At 42.9% G+C, this 23,104-nt stretch overlaps 1 protein-coding gene and 1 long non-coding RNA gene across 6 annotated transcripts in view; one reads left to right on the top strand and one right to left on the bottom strand.

Annotated features, from left to right (window-relative positions):
- LOC121140808 overlaps positions 1-9,578 on the top strand; it is a 54,155-nt gene extending 44,577 nt beyond the window's left edge. For 2 of the 3 annotated variants that reach the window (XR_005877730.1, XR_005877732.1), the window contains 2 exons: positions 3,066-3,452; positions 8,264-9,578. This is a non-coding gene — a long non-coding RNA (uncharacterized LOC121140808). The remainder of the gene's footprint in view (positions 1-3,065; positions 3,453-8,263) is intronic. The other variant, XR_005877731.1, reaches the window with a different exon arrangement.
- C1qtnf7 (C1q and TNF related 7) overlaps positions 1-23,104 on the bottom strand; it is a 98,984-nt gene that overhangs the window by 59,700 nt on the left and 16,180 nt on the right. Inside the window, exon 2 of one of the 3 annotated variants that reach the window (XM_040747034.1) lies at positions 5,368-6,229. The exons of the other annotated variants lie outside the window; for them this stretch is intronic. The gene's annotated coding sequence lies outside the window, so the exon portion shown is untranslated. The remainder of the gene's footprint in view (positions 1-5,367; positions 6,230-23,104) is intronic. 3 annotated transcript variants of the gene reach the window in all.

Below are 23,104 nucleotides of genomic sequence, written 5' to 3'. Positions count from 1 at the left end.
TTGTCTATTTTTACCTTGGGGAAGGACCACACTGAAGTCATAGCAGACACGTATGATAACCAATGTGGTTTTAATAGACCTCCAAAGAAGACTCTTCCGCAGTCTCTTCTCTCAGGAGACCCTATCAACATTGGTCTTGCAGTAAATTCTTGTTTTACTTAAATAGACGTGTAATTCATGTGGGGGAAGAAAGCACCCTGTTTGTCTGAGGCTCAGTGAGAAGTTAGTGGGCTAGCAAGAGTGGGAGTCCTTGATTAAGCTGGAGTTCTGCTACTCACTAGTTCACGCTAGCTGGTAAACTTCTTAGGACTCCATTCAAATAAGCTTCATAGTACATTAGCTGCCTCCCACCTCCAGAGTCAAAGGAAAGAGCTAATTCAAGGATACACTGCTGGAGATATTTATAAAAATCGTGCTTCGTAGCTGTACGAAGCCCTCTCACCCACCCCACAGCAGCTTGCCATATCTCATCCGAAGCTGCCAAAGTGTCCCACTCGTACAGTTTCCTGCGCTGTGCACCAACGAACCGCAACCTCCTAGCCCTGTCCTGCTTCCTCATTCTTTGCTGCCCTTGAATTGTAGCTTTGAAACTTGTTTCTAAAACAAAAATTGGAAATAATGTTTTGCAATTTGAGAAGACGGCAGTTGTTATAAAGTAAGCCAAATTAGAAAACTCAATAAGCCCCTGAAAATCAACCCGTGCATCTCCTCGCATCTGGGCTGTGGATCCATAATTCAGATTTATATTTTGGAAGCAAAGGCAAAATGCAGCAACGAGACAATCGTCTGGACCCGTACAGCTAAGAATACTCTGGCTGCAATTGTTTGGGTAATTAAGAGACAAAGACTCCTCTGGGGCATGTTCTCTGCATGGGGACCTTTTCTTTGGGTAGGCACTGTCTCTCACCTGTGAGGAAATGTCCCAGACCAGTTGTTTTGAAAAGCTGTACATGTGACTCTTGGCCAGTAGGGATGGGTTGGCTGACTGCCCTCAATGCTGCGTGTTGGCTCCATTAACATACATATGATTTCTGACTTGAAGCCACACAGGAAGTCACCACGAAGCCACACAATTCACCCCATTCCAAAGTCTGCCATGTCCTGCCATGTCTTCTCTAACAACTTAATCCCTAGAAATGGTGATGATTAAAGTTTTTGAAAGAGAAATGTTTATTTAATCTCTATTCAGGACCTCCTAATGTATCTCTGATGAGGGAGAACATCATTTTTAAAAACCCCTGATAATAGAATAAGGAAGCAAATGGCTACAGTGGGAGATCAACTCAGGGACTGTTTTCTTCTTTTCACATACATTCTACAAGCACAATGCTAAGAAAGAAAAATAAGCTACAAAACAGGGCTCCAAGGCTAAAAGAAAGCCCCGTGGATTTATCGTAACTGTGCAGCTCATGGGTGATGCATACATCAGGTCTAAAATGTGTTTTCACTGGAGCTGGAGAGATCGTTTTGATAGTAAAGTGCTTGCCTGGAAAGAGAGAGGACCCACGTAGAATTACCTAGCATGGAGGCGCATGCTTCAAGGTCAGTACTGGAGAGGCAGGGACAGGCATGCTCCTTGGGCTCTATGGCTAGCCAGCCTAGCTAGTATGCTTGGCAAGTTCCATGCTAAAGGAATACCCAGTCATCATCATCATATCATAATCATCATCATATCATCATCATCATTATCATCATCATAGTGGACAGAGGCCGTGCAACACCTGAGATGGTCTTTTGCACTTCAGGCATGTACACACCTTAGTATGCACATGCTAATCAATAGTTTTTAAAGGGCTTCAGTGATTTGCTATCATGAGTTAGTCTGCTCCTCAACCCTGGATTTAGTTTTGTGTGTTTCCTTTTGACCTGAGTCTGTGCTAAATGCCTCTTCATCAGCAATGAGTAACTGAGCACCTTAGCCAAGATGTGTCCCTTCCCTGGATCCTACTCTTCCTTCCTTCCATTAATTTGTTTTGTTCTTCACATAGTCTGGGAAGGGACATTTGGGTCTGTGATTCTTTTGTTTGCTCTTGCCTCTGAAGCACAGAGTCCGTGGGAGCAGGCACTTCGGTCCTTGCTCCCTGTTACTTCTACAAGTAATGACTGGCACACGTTGGGTATTCAGTAAATGCTATGGGGTCAAGCAGGACCAGGACTGAAGCAGCAAGGGGGTATCATTATACACCTATCACACGGAATGCTAAGATGAGCTGTTCATGTCTGTTATGCAATCAGGAGCTAAGTGATAAGCCTGGAGTCTTGAAGTGAAAAGTGATGAAGAGAGAATTATTTCCTCTTGATCCCCAACATTGTTCCATGGTTCCTGTTCTCCTCCGCCTCCATGGCCCCTTTCTCAGGCATGAAGTTCCCAGCTTTCAAGCACGTGTTTGGCCTGGCTTCCTTTTGATGTTCACAGGCATGTGCTACAACAGTCAGCAGAGGCAACAACTCGAATACATTTTTCATCACATTCAATAGATAAAAGCTTCTGAAGTAGATCTCTCACAATATAGATACCATATATGTCTCCTCAATATCTATTAACTGATATTTTAAAAAGTTATCTGTTTTATGTGCATGGGTGTTTTGCCGCATGTGTGTCTGTGTAGCATGTGCATACAGAGCCTGCAGAATGCAGAAAGCATTAGATCTCCTAGAACTGGAGTTTGAGACAGTCATGAGCGGGCCATGTGGGTGCTGGAAATCGAACAGGGTTCTGTGGAGGAGAAGCCAGGGCTCTCTTAACCATGGAGCCTTCTCTCCAGCCCCTTGACTGATTGTTTAAAATTGCACTGATTTTTAATAAAAAAGAAATCTCGATGGAAGTAATCTTCTGCTCTGCTGCTCACTGAAGCCTGACGCAGCAATTGCAACTGGTGACCAAAGTTCAGATGGTCACATGGCTTAGAAGGTGACACACACTGAGAGAGGAGGAGCTCACTGGACATAAGTTAGACAGTAAGCAACCCTGGTTTACTGTTGGCTCTGACTACAGGGTATGACACAAATTGTGTGGGTAGAAAATGGTCAATCACTTGCCCTGAACAGAACTCTGCTTTCTTCAGGTCAAGGCCACCCTGGATATACACGGACTCACAACCTTTGTGTCCTGTCCCCACCTCTCCTGCCACCACCAACTACAGAGCTGGGTGAGCATGGTAGCTGGTGAACTCTGATGTACGACTGAATTGCCTGGGGATTTGCTAACAGGGAATCACAGGCACACGAGTGTGCAAATGAAACACAGTACCAAGTATGGCTGTGACCTTGTTGATAGTGACTGTGAGCAGCCCTGGCAGGCTTGCTCTCTCCTTTCTGGACAGACAGCACCGACTCCTCACTAGCTTGACAAAGGGCAGCAGAGGATGTGGAATCAGGGAAGCATTCACGATGTAGAATTAGAAAACCTGTTTGGCTGCTATCCCTGTGAACACAGAGCAGTGTGGTGTTGGGTAAGTTTCTTCATGTTTTTGAGCTTCAGTATGTTTGCATGAAATCAAGGTCAATAGCATTTTTTCCAGAAGGCCACGGAGAGAACTACTAAGGGAAGGCTCATGAAGGAATGCAAGCAACCAAAGGAAGAGATGAAAGTGTAGAATTTCTGTGTCCTGCTGCTCAGGTGACCCTGGCTAGCCACCTCTCTAGCTTTTGTAATCTCATATATAAACAAGAAAAAAAAACCTACCTGTAATTTGAACGCCGAGCCTTACTTGAATGCTGCTGATACGTTATGGGGAAGAAAGGGAGATGCAGGGCGTTATGTAAACACACACTTACACGGAAACCAGTTTGTTCTATGCCTCTGACCCTCCAGCTTCAGATCCTGTATTTCTTGGCAGCTGTCTACCTCTTCCACAGAACAGGTGAAATGTGGCCAGGTAATGGACCAAAACACCTTAAGTTCCCAGTAATATTTTCCCTTAAATCATCTCCTTTCACACACAGGATTTGTCTTCTGCCTTATGATACAGTGCCGCACACATGTCAGATGGTAAGCATCCAACATCTTTAGTCGATGAAATGAAAGCTAACTTGTGCTGTGTGATGGCCACAAACACACTTGTCTTAGCAGGGTGAACATTTGTTGTGCCTTTTTGTCAGTGCAGTAGGCAGATGATATTTATTTAGGTGAAGGTGCTAGGTTAGAGATCGCAAATTCAAAGTCGGTATGGTTTGTTCTCATGAACCGGGCTGTTAGGAATTCTTGATAACTTGTAGAATCTTATTAACATTTATAGTCTTTTGAGTGTAAGCTGACAATTTCTGAGTCACTAACAATGAGACATTCTCATTATCATCCTTATCATCATCATCATCATCATCATCATTGAATGTCATCGCATGAACCCAAGAAGACAGATTTTTATCAGCTAACACGAAGAATGCTTATTTTTTGTTAATCTGGGAACATTCCAGGGAGTCTGGAGCACACACTTCAGGCAAGGGTGTGGAACATTACTAATTTAAATGAAAACACATTGAGAGACACAGTAGGCCGTGACGTGTTAGGATACAAGTCCCATATAGTCATCGGACCACAATGAGGACCTTAAAAAAGGACACTGGGTTCTTGAAGAAACTGTATAATCTTATGGCAGAAGATTTGCTTAAAAATTCCCTTGAAGTTTGTTATGATCTTTCCATGATTCCAAAGTCACAAACCACAATCCAATTTAAAATACTGTTAATGAAATTGACGTACTGTGCCACTTATGAAAGCATGCAGTCTTCTTGGAATTGCTATTAACAAGAGTCCATCCTTTACCCTACTGTTATGCCATTGTCCTGTATTATGCTCACAGCCCCATGGAGTGGAACATGTGTCTAATCATAAAACAGACCATAAATAAACCATCACTCTTAACGAAAAAAGAAACCGAGCTCAGGATCTATCCCACTACAAAGACCTCTATGAGGAGAGGTGTTGGCTTGGAGATTTTCCTCTTCCCCCACTAGAATCTTACAGTAAATGGAAGGAAGCATCTTCACCCTGGGTTCACCAGGAGCAGACTCACAGACAGTCCTGTGATTCACTGGGCAGTCAGAGGCCTGCTTTTGCTTGCTCCCATTGTGTCTGTGACATGCTCTCCATGGGTACTGATCTGTAGCTGGGGAGGAATGTATGTCTGAGGCTTTTCAAAACTAACCCAGGCAAAGCTGAGTCTGACTTTCACTTTCTCTCTTTAGTTTGGCACACGTGTCCCCCAGAAATGTTTTATTGACTAAGGCCCAAGTCAGTAAACACCCCCAAGCATCAGAGCAGCACACAGAGTGTAAGACAACGGAAGCCAAGAGTCTTCTCCAGGGTGAAAATAGCCTGAAGATGTCTGCATGGATGGGGGAACCGGGAGAGGGCTGTTTACTTACAGTGCTCGCAAGAACTTCCAACAGCTGGATGCTTGGAACTCCGCACAGATGTGGACTTTAGCTCAAAGCCCCTTTCCTTTTGCCAGCAAAAAGCACATTTTTTTTTGTGTCTTCAGATTGATACTAGGTTTCCTGATTTGCTTTCAAAAGCGTATTTCCAGGCTTCAAAGGGTGATGGGTAGAGGGAGCCTGCAAGGTCAGGGCGTCCAATGGTGAGGGAGTCTCAGCAGAGCGCCTCGCTGTTACTTCACAAACAAAAAAGTAAATATCCTTTTTTATCTGCTGGCTTGTTCCCCAAATCATGTTTGGGAAAGAGTGCCGAGTCTTGATAATATCTAAAGTTCAAGTTGAATGTCTCATGTTTCATATGTGGAAAATCAAGGCTCTCCGACAGATCTTCTAAGGCCGGCTGCTATTGTTTCCTAATTGCTGCTATAGAGAATATTTGTGGCAGCCATCAATGTCATCGCCTTCAGTTGGCAGTGGATGTGAAGGCCAAGTTGCAAAACTTCCCAAGGATCTCACAGCTGGTAAAAGATCTGGAGCCAAAGACTCTCCCCGGCCCCATTAGCCTTTGGTATTATGTCCATAGTGGGAGGTGGGGGCAGATGCATGGTTTTGATGCCTGTGTTTTGGCCATTAGGAAACACATCGCTGGATAAGGTTCTTTGTGTCTCTCAGTTATGTTTCTGGCAGCTATAAAATGGTATAGCACTATTAGTGGCCTTTGCTTGGTTGCAAGTGTGGTGAGCCTTGAGAAAGTGCTTCATTGAGGACGCAAGTGCTTGTACCATGGAATGGAATTTCATCAGCACGGCTCCATTCTCATGCCTCGGTTCTTCTTTTCTTTCTCATATTCTTTCTGGAAGTGAAAGGTTCAGGCATCATGCTGCCCTGCCCCTGTTACCTGGCAGAATGCACTCAGGCAGCACTCTGGCCAGCCCAGAGTTCCATGAGAACTAGTCTGCACGCAGGTGTAAAAGCCCACTTTAAGAGACAGACCCCCGCCCACTTACTCTCTCTTACTTCCCTTCACTCTTGCTCTCTTCCTCTCTTGCCCTTCTCCCCTCCCCCTCTCTCACCATCATCCCTCTCTCTTCTCCCTCCTCACACTCTCGTCGCTGTAATAAACTATGATTAATGTATCTCTCATATCTCGTGTTCCATCTCATGCCTTTCTAATTTCTATTTTTGAAACTTTTACAAAAGAACAACATTTGATGCCGTGAAACCTGGGAGGCTTTCTCCCTGGCCTCTCCTGTTGCCTTCTGGCAGGTGCCAGACACATGGGGATCCTTCTCTCCACTCGACAACCTGGAAACTTCAACTCGGTCACTTTTCCAACTAAGGATCTCTGGAACCTTCCATCCACCACTGCCATGTCTGGTAAGCCCACCCCTACCTTGCTTCCATGAGTTAAGACTTATAGAGATTGTGGTCCCTCTCATTTTTTGGACCAGTCAAAACTCCCAATATTGGGTGACCACACGTGTCTCAGCCCCGGGAGTCCTGGCACCTGATCCATGCTTGACGAATCATGAAATCACTTGATGCCTTTTGTATTTGATCCTCCCTTAGTCTCTGGGATGCTGGAGATTATAGGCTTTGGATATTCTCTGCCTCTCTCATGGAAGCTGGGCCCTCCATATCAAACCATGTGCCTGCTTATCGGTACCCTATATTCTACCAGCGATCCTTGGTTGGGAATGTGGCATCTACTCTTTTTCACTTGTCTTGCTTTTCTCTTCCCTGTACGCTAAAACTCCTGCCAGCCGGAGACGTCCCACCGCTTCCCATCATGGTTTGGTTCGGATGCTAGCGGCTCACAGTGAGTCAGTCCAGCCTGGGTCAGCATCTGCTGGGGACGTTCTGAGAGTTTTCCCCCACGAATGAGGTTTGAGATTTTTGGGTTTTGTACTGATCGGTGCATTTGTTTCTCAGACCCAGAGGGGTCCCTCAGGTTTTGTACCCTAGCACTGTCCGTAGACTGGTGCATCTGTTTCTCAGAGCTACAGTGGCCTTTTTTGGATGTGTCATCTGTTCCTCAGACGTGGTCACACATCTTTCTACCTCACCTGTGGAGATAAAAGACCACTTCTGCCGGCAGATGGGAATGTGCTTATGGGGGCCGCCATCTTGGCCATGCGGTCTAGCTTGGGAATTTGTCTATGGAAGCAGCCATGTTGACCATGTGACCTAGCTGTAGGCATGTCCACTCAGTCTAGCCAGCTTCTGCTGCAAACCCTGCCGACAGACACAATTCATTTACTTTTTGCCCTTTTATTTTTATCTTTAATTTATTCTTTCACTGGCCTTGTTGCACATGGCTTGTTTATGGAGTACTGTGCCTTTCCAGGGTCCTCTGTTGTATCCTCAATGGATCTGGCAGTTTAAGTCTACTCTGTCTCTTTAAATATCCTGTCTGTTTGCTACAATGTATAAATCAGAAATTATACTCTGGTTCTTCCTTCTTACTTTTACCCAGTCCTGTTTAATGTATCTATATGTATGTGTACATGTAGCCACTGTTTAAGGAATGTAAAGTAACTTTATATACAATTTAAATTCAGCTATGCTAAGTCTCAAATATTTCTAAATTATTATATATCCTTAAATGATGGTAAACATTTAAGGTTAAAAGTCTAGCCACTGTTTAAAAATATGAACTAACTCTATACAACTTAAATTTAGTTGCTGTGTATCTTTAAATGATGATAAACATTTAAAGTTATAAAGGTCTATTTCAAATTAACAAAATATTTATAGCATCCAGTCCTTCATGTAAGCTGTTTACAAAGGTAAAGCTTCTATTATACACTAAACAGACCGTCCTCAACTGCTCGGAGATCTAGAGAACTAGCATTTAAATGTTTTATTAAAAAACTTTTTATAACAGAGAGACAGACCAGCTGCTGACCCCCACCCCATTTTCTCCAAGAAGACTGGTGGGCACCTGAAGAAACTCCATCCACAAAAGTGACAACGCTGGCCACTGACCAACCCTGTCTTTCACCTCAACTGCAGCAAAGGACTCTTCAGACAGCGGACAAGAGGACAGTGGAATTGACTTTCTCCACGTTGCTTGAGCCAACAGCAGGCAAGTCTTCCTAGAGTCCCTGGTCCACAGGTCCCATGCTATCAGAAGAAGATGGGTGTCCTCAAAGCCACTGCCCTCAACAACTATAGAGGACCTTGGGGGTGGCTGTACATGTAGCCAGATAGTAAGTCTCTGTTATTCTCTAATCATTAACTCAGGTGAAATTTTATCCTTCTCAAGAACTCTGATGCTTTTGATGGCTGGTAGCTTTGCTAGCTTAAAGCAACAGCCAAGGCTCTGTCACAAAACAGATTTCAGAGACAGGTATTTTAAGATCTGTCTATATAAGATGGTAATGTAAGGTCTATAAATTAAAGTTATGAAGGTCTGAAGATAAAAAAGGCTTAAGTAATGACAAATAAAGTGAGTTGAGACATTAAGAAGAATGAAATATGTTCCAGATTTCTCTCTTTCACTATGCTACTGTTCATAGTCTTAATAATAATAAAGTTCTGAAAAGCTACTAATCCAACTCCAATAAACATGAAACTATATTACTATATGATCATAACTGCAAGATCAAGATTAAGGTACTTTTTATTATGCTAAAAATATGTCAGTTTTAAAAATGTTAATGCTTTCCGCAAAGTTGCTTCTAACATAAACATGCTGCTAATGTGTCTAAAATTTATGTTTTCACAAACTCAAAGGATTCTTGTAACTTTCAGGGAGCTGAGTTGGACCTATCTAAACAGGTCAGATTCACTCTAGATATTATCCAATCTCTCCCTGGTCCTGGGACTCTCTTCCCCCCTCTTGGGATCACATCTTACAATCCTTCCCTCAAGTACCAGGACCTAAGAAAAAAATTTTTTCTAAACTTAACCTTGCCCTCCACTATGCTAACATCTTGTCAGGTCTAAGAGGCGCCAGAGAGTTCCATACAGCCTGGACTGCGATGGAACAACAAGCTACCCCAGGACATGGCAGCACCCCAGCTTTCTCAGATCCCCCAAAGATGGCCAATGCCCCCAAGGTCAACAAGAAACAGTCTTGAGGGCTCAATGTCCATATTCCCTAACCTGCCATGCCTAACACCCCACTTTTTAATAACAAGTAAAGGTGAGAATGAAAGGTTCAGGCATCATGTCCCTGTTACCTGGCAGAATGCACTCAGGCAGTACTCTGGCCAGCCCAGGGTTCCATGAGAACTAGTCTGCACGCAGGTGCAAAGGCTGCCTTTAAGAGACAGACCCCCCCCCACTTACTCTCTCTTACTTCCCTTCACTCTTGCTCTCTGCTCTCTTCCTCTCTTGCCCTTCTCCCCTACCCCCTCTCTCTCCCCTTCGTCCGTCTCTCTTCTCCCCCTCTGGCTCTCCCACCGTTGTAATAAACCATGGTCAATGTACTCTCTATGGCTTGTGATCCATCGCGCCGGTCCCAGTTCCATATCACACCTTTTCTAACTTTTAATCTTTTACAAAAGAACAACAGCAAGAAGGCTCTGAGATGCTTTTAGGTGAAAAAGTTGGGGTTTGGTCAGAGAAAGGGACAAGATGTAGAGAAAACATGCTATGCCAGACAAAAGGGAATAAATAGCCGGTCTAGACATTTTCTCAGAGAGAATACTGGGTGTGGAAAGAGAAAATTCAAGACTAAGCCACTGCCTGAAATCTTTATCAGCAAAAGGAAGCCTAAGGGGTCACTTAAATATTCCAGCCCACTGGAGATAGATGCCTCATTTTGCTGTGGTGAAGACCTTAGGAAAATAAGTCATGGGGATGGAGTCCACACTAATTACATTAGTGTCCTTATAAAAAGACCTAGAAGGTCCTTTTTGCCCTTCTTCTATGTGACTACACAATATTGGCTTCTCTGGACGATGTAGGCGATTTCATAAGCAAAGGCTGGATCCTTACCAGATGCTGAACTGCCTTTCCCTTTGATCTTGGACCTTCCAGTCTCCAAATCTGTGAGAAATAAATTGTTTTTAATTTACCTACCTGGTCTGTGACACTTTCTTTTGGCTTGACTACCAAACTAAGACAGTATTCTTTTCCAGCATCAAATATAGACAAAATCTGGTTAATGGACAAGGAGCACGTCTGCTTCCCACTTCATCCAGGGCATTGGTTCACATTCTTGGTGCCAGGACTCCTGGGTTCTGCCCTGCCTTCTCTTCCTCTAAGGAGCGAATTTTCTCCTCTCTCTGTCATCTACTTCTTTGCCTCTCTATGATTGCCACTTTGATAGGGTCAAAATTGTCTTTCCATTTCTCTTTATCCTTATAGCAACCACAGATGCCAAATAAAGAGAGATCTACTTTCCCCTTGAAAATATACGCAGCCCAGGTCTAACTCATATTTAATTATGCTGTTGACTTTCATCACTTGTTCATAAGCTCATTTTTGAAATGTCATTTCGGTTAAGACCTGCGTCTTCTCTTTGCCAAGAACAGTTTCCTAATTAAACCTTGTCTCAGTGAGCTCAACCTACACATGAATCTTGGGAGTATTTAACCCAGCCTGTGGCTGAGGCCAGAGAGAGTGAGAACAGAGGTAATATTGAGGATGCTGACTTATGTCCTTCTCACTGAATTCTTAAAACAACTTTGAGAAGTTGTTAGTGAGTCACCTACATAGTAAGTGGCAACAGCCAACTCTGATTTTTCACGTTCTCTTACACTATTCAATATTTCTCCTTCATAGCATTTCCTCTTTTTATAAAACTTCATAAATATACTTTACCATGATTGTAATTGTAAAAGCAGGTATGTATTTCCAAGATAAACTGAACAATGTCTGTCTGGCTTACTGGCTGTAATTCAGGGAAAAAGGGAAGGTTGAATAAGGGGTTGCTAACAAAGAAGATAAACAACAAAAAGGTACTACAGAGTTCATAATAGCAGTGAAATTAGCCAAATATGCCTTTCAGAACAGTCATGGGTCCCCTTTATTAAGTTCTCTCCTTACACCTCAATGTATTCTTCCCATCCTACTTTGGATAGCCTTGCTAGTTTGGCTATACAAAGATTTATTCCTTAGGGTGAAGAGAGAAGGCACCTGAGGACTTTAACCTCCTAGTGTTCTGGTCAACCTCTGGACTCCTGGAAGTGCAGTTCAGTTCAGTTCAGCTTCACTGTTGTATTAGGATACAATTTAGGTCACAAAATCTTAAGTATATCAAAAGGCAGAAACAAGAGGGAAACAGCGTGACTAAGCCCTTCCTCAATGCCTCTTGGAAACACTGTTTGATTGTGGGTTACATTATATTTCTTCCTAATTAGAGTTCAAAAAGTTTAGGATTAAAAATTAGCCCAGACCATCTGGACTCTGATAGGAATTCAGCTCAGCCTGTGTGGTTAAACATGTAGAACAGAACAATGGAGAGCAAATAGGTAGTGTAGTGATACTGAGTAAGGTCAAAAAATCACATGAAAGTTGTTGAAAACTGTGTCCTGAGGGGGCATTAGAATTTGGAGTTAATTTGCATAAGGTAATCTCATTCACATTACTATTATTATTTTAAACATTTCTCTCTCCCTCTCTTTCTCTTTGTGTGTGTGTGTGTGTGTGTGTGTGTGCGCGCGTGTGTGTGTGTGTGCGCGCGCGTGTGTGTGTGTGTGTGTGCATGTACCATGGAGTGTGTATAGATTAAGTGATAATTTGGTTAAGCCAGTTTTCTCCTTTGGCTGCATTCAGGGGATTTGAACCCAGGTCCTAGGTCTTAGCCACAAGTGTCTTTACCAGCTGAGCCATCGCACTGGCCCCATATTATTCCTAAGACTGTAATTTGGAAAGCTCTTTTCTCCATTGAGAGCTCTTCTTTTAAAGACTGCAAACTGTCTTCTCTCTAATGTTAATATTTTGATCAAAAATTTTCAAAGACAGGCTCAGCCTCAAAGCATAGTTTGGGAACAAAAAGCATTTCCTGGTTTACTTCATAAATGATGACTCAAAATAACAGGGTCCTGAGTCTCAACCATTTCCTTTATTAATAATTTGCTTCTCTGCCAACAGTAAAACTAAGAGTCCATTAACAATCTGTCTCACCACCCCAAACCATCACTATTCTCTCTTCTTTCCTCATTCTTCATCTCCAACATCATAACCACACTGTCTCAGATCCCTAGGTACTGCACATACATTTCTTGTTTTAATCAACAATTAGCTCCCACTTCACAGATTATTCAGGTTTCATATGTTTACTGAGGCCTGGCTTGTTTTATAAACAATGCAGAACAGCTACTTTGGAGAAGCCAAACAAAATTCAAATCACATGCTGTTTGAAAGGTAAATAAGACACCAAAAAGTAAAACAGAAGAAATGATCTGCCCAGGGCTGAGAGGTTCTCCAAAGCATGGATTTCATTGATAAAAAAACAGGGAACTCTTAAGCAAATCAGGCAAAGTTGGTTATTTGATTTTTGGGTCAAATAGTAAATCTAATGTATATGCTGTTTCCTTTGAGCTCTGTGCAGAAATTTCTTTAATGTGAGCCCATGTTTCATGAGGTAGGACCTCCAGGGTATTGTTCTAACTGCAGTGAATACATTTTTTTCTGTGTGGCTCAAAGAAGGCTGCCTTGTGCAGTGTCCTTTGCTCTTACAGTATCCTCCAATGTGAGTAAGTCAAACAGGTTGAGCCACGGAGAACATGTGCGATACATCTGGCAACAAAGGTCAGTGGCTAGCATGACTTGAGAAAAACAGTCCTTGGAAACACGTCAGTTCAATCATTGGTCATCTTCTCCACAATGTGAAGTCTACAGATGTAGAGGAAGGAGGACTTAGTCACACACACACACATACACACACACACACACACACACACACACACACACACATGCATACACACAGACACAGAGAGGCACACCACAACGTGCAACACAGGCACACACAGAGGCACACACATGTACGTGCACGGCACACACACACACACACACACACACACACACACACGTATGGGGGGATATCTTGCCATGCATGAAGCTAAGAATATTCAATTGTTTGAGATAAGGCGTTCCCATTTTTTGTAAGCTACTTAGAATCATATGCAACCCAGAGAGTGGAAAGTAATAGATAGACATATGTTCTTTCCCCCTGCATTCAGTCCAGGGAGAGCTATGCATGATGAATCATGTGAAAGCACCAACATCCTACTTCCTATAAGTACAGGTTTGCATTTGTTCAATGGAAGTGTTATTATTTCCCTTTTACACACCATGAAAGTGCTGGGGCATAAGTAACGAGTCCACGCTTACTCATTTATTACACAGAAGGCCTGGGGACCAAATCCAATTTTTAATTCTAGGCTCATAAGTAAATTTCTAATGTTCATACTGTTGAAAAAAAATCTCTTGAGATATCCAAGTTAGCATTAGATTTTGACACACACCCCACGTGCAAGCATAGATGATGCCAAACACCTGCTGTTTGCTTTCAAAATCCCCGTTTCACTGGATGTTTCATAGAAAGGAGACAGATATGTCAGTGTGAAGATGGAGTGTGATACCCTGATCTGCTGTGAATTTACATTCTTTCAGTGAGGAAGCTTGAGGTGATGCTGTCAGGTTGCCAGACTCACTTTGGTGTTCAGTGACAATCAGAACCAGCCCCACAAAGGAGGGGTTCTTCACCAATCCTGTTGGCAGCACAGAGACACTTTAACAGTTCCCCGTAACACAAACGTACTGTATTTACAACACCCTGGGCCAGTGCGATAAGCATTCTGGGAATTTTCTTTTATCACCGTATCCCATATGCTTGGCTGCTGATGCACCTGAAAGATGCTTGCCTGAGAAGTGTTTCTGTTCAGTGGTGATATTTCCTCCATGCTATAAAAGTCAGAGTCTAATTCTGGGAAGTTTGGGGGGGTCATTTTTTTCCCAGTATAATTTTATGTGAGGTTATTACAACTCAGGAGGGCTTGTTAAATTTAATTAAAACCAGAAAGATAACATATCTTGTTATAGTACAGATAATACTGTGGAATAGTTGCCTTTGAACCAGGCTTGGTGTCATAGGTCTACGACTTCATTTACTCAAAAGAGTGAGGTGGGAGGGTCATTCTTCAAGGCCTGCCTGGATTACTTAGTGAGAACCCATCTCAAAATAAACAGTAAAACAGAGGCCAGTGATGGAGATCAGGAGTAGGCCGTTTGCTTAGCATATGTGTGGTCCTGGGTTAAATCCCTAGTATATCACACACACGCGCGCACACACACACACACACACACACACACACACACACACACACACACACACACAAAACTTCAAGGCAAGGAATCCAGGTTCCAGTTTCTACTAAATTTCTTACTGGCTGGTGCTTTGAGACAAGGGTTCTCATGTTCCCAGATTTCAGTTTTCTACACTGTAATGTGGTAAGAGGATGATGATGATGATGGAGGTAATGATAATGATAAAACCTCCTCACACAGACAGAGCTGCTGAGTGGGAGCGGTAAGCAGAGTGTTGCACGTGAAAGCCATCTGTAAGCACTGCATTTGTGCACACTTGTTGCTATGCAGAGGCAGAAGGCAGGCCAAGTATGGACTTGGACGAGGCTTGAGCAGTTGCCATCTGGCATCCACCCACACTCTGGAGGTGTGAACTGAGCCGCTGAAGGGTATACTGGCTGTAAATGCTCTGTTAAGGGTCAGTAATGAAGACTTTTTATAGTTGTAATTGTTTCTTATAAACACAGATGCCAATTATTAATGAGGCCATCGGGTTAAGAAGGAAGAAAACGATCAGCTTTTGATTATTGTTATTATAAACAGGTTGGAATTTTTGATCTTTAAGTTAAATGGCGGTGAGATGCCGTTCCCACAAAACTTCTGAGGATAGAACATTTGTGTTTTGTTTCTGCACGCCCAGCATTTGGTAGAATGACATAGCTTAAGCACAAGAATCAGGAACACCGTCCCCAGTAAGGGAAGCCAGGGGTTGGCCAGGTTTAGAACTGCCTGTGATGAGAAGTTAGTCCATTAGGCATTCACAAAAAGAGACTCTCTGTAATCTGAAATTAAGGAGACTCAGGTCTATTTATCTGGGCTAAACGGGGAGCACGAACTTTCTCTGCCTTGGATGACCTCCCATGTCACACAATTCTTAGTAAGAAGTACAGGACTTTGCTGTGTGGCCAACACCATTGTAGGAGCACCTTGAAGTGTGCTTGCTGTGTTCATTCTCAAGTGACAAATGAGGAGATGGAGGAACTTGCTCAGAGCTGGCTATCCGGCTGCATGGAAACTCAGGCAGCCTGGCTCCCTTTCCCTGTACTTTACCATGATGCTGCTGTCCCTTGAGGGGAGGTAAATAGGCAGAGCACATGTCAGACAGCTGGGGTGAGGCTCTCTAGAGCTCAAGAGTTCATGTGTTTTCTTGGGAGAAGGCTGAAGAACTGCTGAAGATCTTTTGGGTTTTGGGGGGGAACTAAATGTAACCATTCATACTCAGCAACGTCTCTTTCTAGTCTAATGGGAAATTTAGGGATTTGGGAAGACATCTGGAATTTATTTATGCCATTTGGATTTTGTAATTCAATATTAAATTCTTATAATGAAACACAGTAGACCATATTCGTGATTCTGACTATGTGGGGCATATGTTTGCAAACTGGTCTTTTAATATCTGGCTACAGTATTGCTCTGAATAGCCAGGGTCATTCTCTCAAAGGAGAAGAGCACATGTCTGGAATCATTTTCATTGTTTGTAGACAAGACAGTGGAAGGGATTACATTTCAGAGTATTTCTCCACAGATAATGTTGTAAACAATGTTAGTGATTTACCTATGCTACGATGATAGCATAAAGATAGAAAAGTCCTGTTGTATAACCCTGGTCTTGGGGAGACACAGCCTTAGACTAGACACACAACCTTAGATTGGTATTGCCTTCTTGCTATTCACAAGAACAGTTTCTCCAAGCTACTTTGTTGTTTTTTTTGTTGTTTGCATGTATGTGCATGGTGTGCATATTAGCATGTGTGTTGTTGCACATGTGTGGTGGTATAGAAAAGTTTGTGTGTTCATGTAGAGGCAATTTGCTGACGTTGGGTGTCTTTCTGGATTGTTCTCTGCATTCATTGGATGGGGCAAGGTCTTTCACTGACCTGGAGATTACCAAGCTGTTTGGTCTAGTTTGGTAACTTATCATGGGCAACCCCTTCTCTGTTTCAAGAGCATTGAGACGACAGGTAGCTGCTATACCTACCCTCTTTTAAAATGTGGGTTTGGGGAGCAATCTGGTTCTCATGCTTTGGTGATAAAAGCAGTATTTAGAGGGCCATCTCCCCAACTTTCAAGTGAATTTCTTGACCTTGTTCTATAGGAGAAAATCATCAGGAGGTGTCAGATGGACAGCAGTGGTATAAAGTTGGGGGTTTGGGAGTCGTGTGCTGGTATAAAAGCAAAGTGTTAATGTAAGGAGGTGAAGTCACCAGTAGTCCCAAGTCTCATACCAGGGTGCTGTTCTTTACTCTGAGAGTAATAGGAAACTAACAAGTTACCTTTTATTGTTATAAATGAAGTTTCTTATTGAGGAAAACAAGAAACAAAGATAAATACTTTAGATTAAATAAACTACAGATAATGCATGGTATGAATATGAAATGTCTCCCACCAGCTGATGGACTAAAGGTGCAGTACCCACCTGGGTTGCTGCTTGGGCAGATGGCAATACAAGGAGGTGGAGCCTGGTTGGAGGAGGTAGGTCCCTGGGACAGGTGCCTGAAAGATGTCGCCAGCCTCTTCCTGTCTCCTCTGCCACACCCCATCTTTATGCTGCTCTGCTTTATCCCTTCAGATCCACAGCAATGGAACCAATCTTCCATGGACTGAATAGAAGCTCCAATACCTTGAGCCTAAATGCACCTTTACTCTTTGAACTTTTTTTTTTGTATTTGTCACAATGATAAAAGTGGTTAATATAAGCCGGGCGTTGGTGGCGCACGCCTTTAATCCCAGCACTCGGGAGGCAGAGGCAGGCGGATCTCTGTGAGTTCGAGACCAGCCTGGTCTACAGAGTGAGTTCCAGGACAGCCTCCAAAGCCACAGAGAAACCCTGTCTCGAAAAACCAAAAAAAAAAAAGTGGTTAATATAGAGAATCTATTGTTACCCTCTGGGGAATATGTTTCCCTATACATCTTGAATAGATGACTATTTTATTTAAAATGTAATCAGATTGTATTCATTCTTCTATACACTTCTCTATGATTCTACATCTATCTATCTATCTATCTATCTATCTATCTATCTATCTATCTATCTATCTACCTATCTATCAATAAAGGCTTTCTGACATTATTATCTTTAATGGCTACATAGTATATAGTGGCTGTACAGATGTGGCACAAATTTTTTAGTATAAGTTTTGATATCTTAAATGTGTCCACATGTTGGAGCAATAAGTATTTCCATAATGAACATTCTTCAAGTGAAATCACTTTTAATGCATGTATATGGTTGCTTCATCGGGCTACTTTAAATCACGTATTTGGTTTCTTTTTTAGTGTGTATGTGTGTGTTTGCACAGATGCACACATGCATGGTGTGATTGTGAAAATAAGCAGACAACCTGTGAGAATCAGTTCTCTTGCTCCACCACGTGAGACCTAAAGACTGAACTTGGAGTCAGATTTTGGAGCAGGTGCCATCTCACTAGTTCCCTTTAGGATAAATTATGAGACACTGAAAGAAAAGATCTAAAAAATAGACCCATACATGTTGAGAAATCTGTCCCCAGAAAAGTTCTGAGAACTAATTGCCTTGTCTAAAGTTGTTGTTGATTTGGGCATTGGTGGCGGATCTCTGTGAGTTCGAGACCAGCTTGGTCTACAAGAGTTAGTCCCAGGACAGCCTCCAAAGCCACAGAGAAACCCCATTTCAAAAACAAACAAACAAAAACCCAAAGTGTTTTTGATGGCTATACACTTTGACAGATTGTCCCAAAAAAGTAACCACAATGTTGAAATTGGATAGGCTGTGAGGAGCAATCAGAGTAGGATACTGAAAGTGGGAGGCTGTTGTCTTGGAAGAAGGAACTTGCAGTACCTCCAAATATTTGAAAGGCTGCTCTGTGGATGGAGGGTTACCATGTTCTGTGTCATTCCAAAGCACAGAACTAAGATCAATTTGTAGCAGTTCCAGAAAGTCTTATTTACATAGTCTGGAGGACAATATGTTAAATGAAGTAAGCCAGAAACAGAAAGACAAATTTAGCATGTTCTCACTTACATGCAGAAGATAAAATACTGATCGAATGCACTAGAGATTAAAATGGTGGCTAATGGAAGCTAAAAAGGGTAGAGAAGGGGGGTTGGGGGTGCTGGCTAATGGTTAAACATTTTCATGTTAGAGAATTAAATTCTAGTAGTCTATAGATCAGTAGGGTAATTGAAGCTACTAGTTAACCATGTTTCAAAATATCTGTAAAAGAAGTTCTGAATGTCCCCAACACAAACAAATGACAAGTGTTTGAGGTAGTATATCTGCTAGTGACTCTATGTTCAATGTGTGTTGTATACCTATTTGGAAATTACAAATTGCCACTCACCATTTCTCATTCTCCCTTGGCCATTATGCACAATTGTCAGGTTATCATGTATCAATTAAAAATAGAAAAGACAAGGTTAGGTATATGGCTCAGGTGGTAGCATTCTTACCTAGCATTAGGAAAGCCTATGTTCCACCCTGAGCATATCACTGAGCACCTGAGTGAAGGAACATGCCTGCATGCCACCACTAAGGAGGTAGAAGCAGGAGGATCCGAAGTTCAAGGTCTCCTTCAGCCACAGCTACATCCTAAGTTCTCAAAACAAAATGAACCCAGGCAAAACCAAACTAAAAATAAATTTAAAATTCAGTTAGAAAAGGAGTCTGCCGTCATTGGAAAAATATTTTCTTAATTTAATGCTGAAATATGTGGATGGATTATGTGGTATCTTAGAAAGGGTTGAAGATTTGAGCTCTTCATCTTTTCAAAGCAAAATACAACTTTACAAGAGTACTGTTTCCCTTTGACCTATGGTCCCCTTTACGATAGCTAATACTGGCAGGCCTTAGATAGAAGCCTAGCTGTCACTTCACTGCAGACCTGCTGGGCAGGGTTAAAGTAGATGACTTTGCCTAGACGACCTCTCCTCATCATTACAGATGCTGGTACTTCAAACTCACCCTTGGCTGACAAATCTGTATTTCCCACATGGATGCTCACGGTGCTTTGCTAGCCATTTTATTTGCAGTGTGCATGACTGAGGTTAAAGATGCCAACATTTTGCCTTCTGTGCTCGGCCCTAATGTTGCAAATGATTATTCTTTTTCCCCAGTAAATTTGGTGTTAATTTTATGACATTTCCTTCACTTAACAGTCCTGCTATTTAAAATGGAAGGGCAGGTGAGATTCTTAAAAGGTTAAGAACGCTGGCTGCTTTTCCAGAGGACCGGAGTTCAATTCCCAGCACCCATATGACAGTACTCACTTAGACAACAGTCTGTAACTCCAATCCCAAAGATCTGACATCATCTTCTGGTCTCCACAGGCACTGTATGCACATGGTACACAGACATTCATGCGGGCAAACTCTCATACACATAAAATAAAAATAAATAAAATCATCACAGAAATGGAAATGAATAACTTGCTATCAGTATTCTTAAGTGCAAGAAGGCTGTGTACTCGAGGAAACTATCAGATAAACTTCACTTGTGCACAAACTGCAGTGCTCTTGGCAAGAAGTTAAATATTAATGATTCAGCAGCACACTGAAAAGGTGATCTAAACATAAGCACTGCCAAGACGGGGATTAATAATGATTAATTACTACAACTGTGATGAAGGCTTTTCAGAGCAGAGCCCCAGACTTCTCAGCAGCAGAAGTTTGTCAGTGGCTCCATGCTCTAGTTCAACACCACTTACGATTTTGTATCTTTAACCACAGTGGACTCTGAGAGCTGATTGTGTCTGGTAGTGTGTGACTTGCAAATAGTCCTCATTATTCACATTCTACAATTGTGAATTCACCTGTTGGCTAACAGTTTAAAGGTGCACATTCATACAACAAGGACATCTGCTTCACCATGTTCATACATAGCAGCATTATTTGTAATAGCCAGAACCTGGAAGCAACCTAGATGCCCATCAACTGAAGAGTGGATGGAGAAAATGTGGTATATTTACACAATGGAGTAATACTCAGCGGAAAAAAAACAATGGAATCTTGAAATTTGCTTGCAAATAGATGGCAGTAGAAGAAACCATTCTGAGTGAGGTAACCCCGTCACAAAAAGACAAGCATATATGGATTTTAGACATGGATCAGGATAGTTCCAGTCTGCAATTCCACTGACAGAAAGTCTGGGAAACAGGGAGGACCCTAAGAGAGATATGCACGGTAACTCAGAGAAGGGGGACAGGACAGAATCTTCTGAGGGGATTGGGAGCACAGGGGGGGGGGTGGAGATGGGGGAAGGTGGGGAAGCTGGGAGAAAGAGAGGGGGTGAAGAGGAGGAGAGAGGAGGACATGGGGGGCGGGAAAGTTGAGTAGGGGGAAGAATAGAGGAGAGAAGGATGAGAGATACCATAATAGAAGGAGCCATTATAGGTTTGAAGAGAGATCTGGTACTAGTGAGATGTCCAGAGGCCTACAAGGATGACACCAACTGGCAATCTAATCAATAATGGAGTTGCTACCTTAAATGCCCTTCCCTATAATGTGATTTATGACTTCCTTGTGTGCCATCCTAGAGCCTTCATCCAGTGGCTGAAGGAAGCAGAGGCAGACACCCACAGTTAAACACTGAACTGAACCCCTGGAACCCAGTTGCAGACAGTGATGAGCAAAGGGTTATGACTTGGCAGGTGAAACCCACAGAAACAGCTGACCTGAACAAGGGAGAGCTCATGGACCCCAGACTAATAGCTGAGAGGCCAGCATGGGACTGATCCAGAGCCCCTGAATGTGGGTGTCAGTGAGGAGGCCTCAGTATCCTTTAGGACCTCAGGCAATACATCAGCATTTAGCCCTGTCATCCAGATGGACTTTGGGAGCCCATTCTATGTGGAGGGATGCTGTCTCTGCCTGGACACATGGGGGAGGGCCTAGGGTTACTTTTGTCCTCAGAAAGGAACTCTCAGTGCCTGATTGGCTATTGCAGCCTCAAAGCTCTGCTTACTCAGATTGTTCAAGTGGAGACTGCCACCTGGCCTTCCAGCTTTGTGCGGTGTGGCCATCCCTTTCTCTTTCGTTGCCTTCAGAGTCTGGGAGTGGGTATCACTACTTGCTTGACTTTATCAAGCACTCTGAAGATGTTCCTGGGAAAAGAGCCATTCTTTGGAAGGGATGGAAACCTGCAGTAGCTGGATCCTGGGGCCTAGAAACCAGACTCTAAGTATCCGGAATCCACTGGAGCCTCATAAGCATGTATGAATAGTCAGAGAATACGGCAGAATGTCTGCAGAGAACCTTCCTCAAGCACTAGTGGTGCTCAAGTGAGGCTTCACATATTGTTTCTGCATGGGAACCCATAATTTAAATTTATATCCTACTGCGTTGGAGGAAAGATCTCATTTTTCCTTCACTCTGCCTTCCCCCTCATCACCGTCTCTCTGCTTGCTGAAGTCCACATGTGTGTTGCGTGGGGCCTCCTGTATTGTGTGTTCTCCCCTGGAAGACTTTCTGGAATCCATTCAATGTACTGATGACATTTCCACATCAAAGGCAGAGGAGATTTAGACCCTTCAGCGTGAAGCACATTAGACTGAGCTTGGGCCACGGGCTCCTCTGCAGGGCTTTCCTGCACCCAGGACAGAGAACAGCAGAGCTGAGAGGACACCCAGAGCCTCACACAGCTCTGACCTCCAGAGAGCTGTGGAATGATGAGGGATGGCCTCCATCTGGCCTCGGACTGCAGTTCCTCCCCTCTGCACTGCAGTGGCTTAATCTTCCCAAACTCTGTTCCCCACATGTCTTTCCCTCACACCAAAGCCTTTGATGGCTTCCCGTTCCTTTCAGAAGAAAGTCAAATCACCTCTTCTCCATTTCCATCCTTTCACAGTCCAAATCCTTGTCTAATCTCTTTCTTTCATCTTACTATTTTTCTTCCAGAACATTCCTTTCTGACTAAACAGAGCTACTTGGCCCTCACAGAAGATACCACAGGCAAGTCTCTCATTCCTTGTTCTTGATGATCTATGTGGGCTTTCTCATTCTTTTACAAACCTGTCCACCCTCTTTTCCTATGACAACTATGCTTCAATTTTCCTAGTTGCAAAGTGTGTTTTGCTGGTGATTAAGTCTTCCACAATAACTTCTTTCACAACCTATTGAAACCTGATGTCCCCACTGTGACTACTGGGATGTGTCTTATGAAAGCTTTATAATCATAGGAGACATTTGCCTCCTAAGCCAGGGCTTGGAGATTCATTGCATAGTTTCTTTTGTGGTTGTTGTTACCTTCCAAGATGTGGAATGATTCATTTGAATCATTCGTGGATTCAAACACGTTTTGAACAACTAGAGAGGTTCAGTTCATGCACCCATCTCAAGCATTTATTGCCATGCTGTCTTTCTGTCTCCTTTGGCTTCTTTAGGTAAGAGACAATAACAACTGTGAGGGGCTAATTCTCCTGGATAATACTAGCCTAGCACCAGGTTTGAACCAGGGCTCTCTTCAGGCAGGATGCTTAACCAGTACCTACTT

Source organism: Mesocricetus auratus, unplaced genomic scaffold (genome assembly GCF_017639785.1).
Source record: "Mesocricetus auratus isolate SY011 unplaced genomic scaffold, BCM_Maur_2.0 Super-Scaffold_100006, whole genome shotgun sequence".
NCBI classification, from domain to species: Eukaryota; Metazoa; Chordata; class Mammalia; order Rodentia; family Cricetidae; genus Mesocricetus; species Mesocricetus auratus.
The sequence above is the reverse complement of the archived record's forward strand: the minus strand, read 5'-3'. Positions and strand labels throughout refer to the sequence as shown.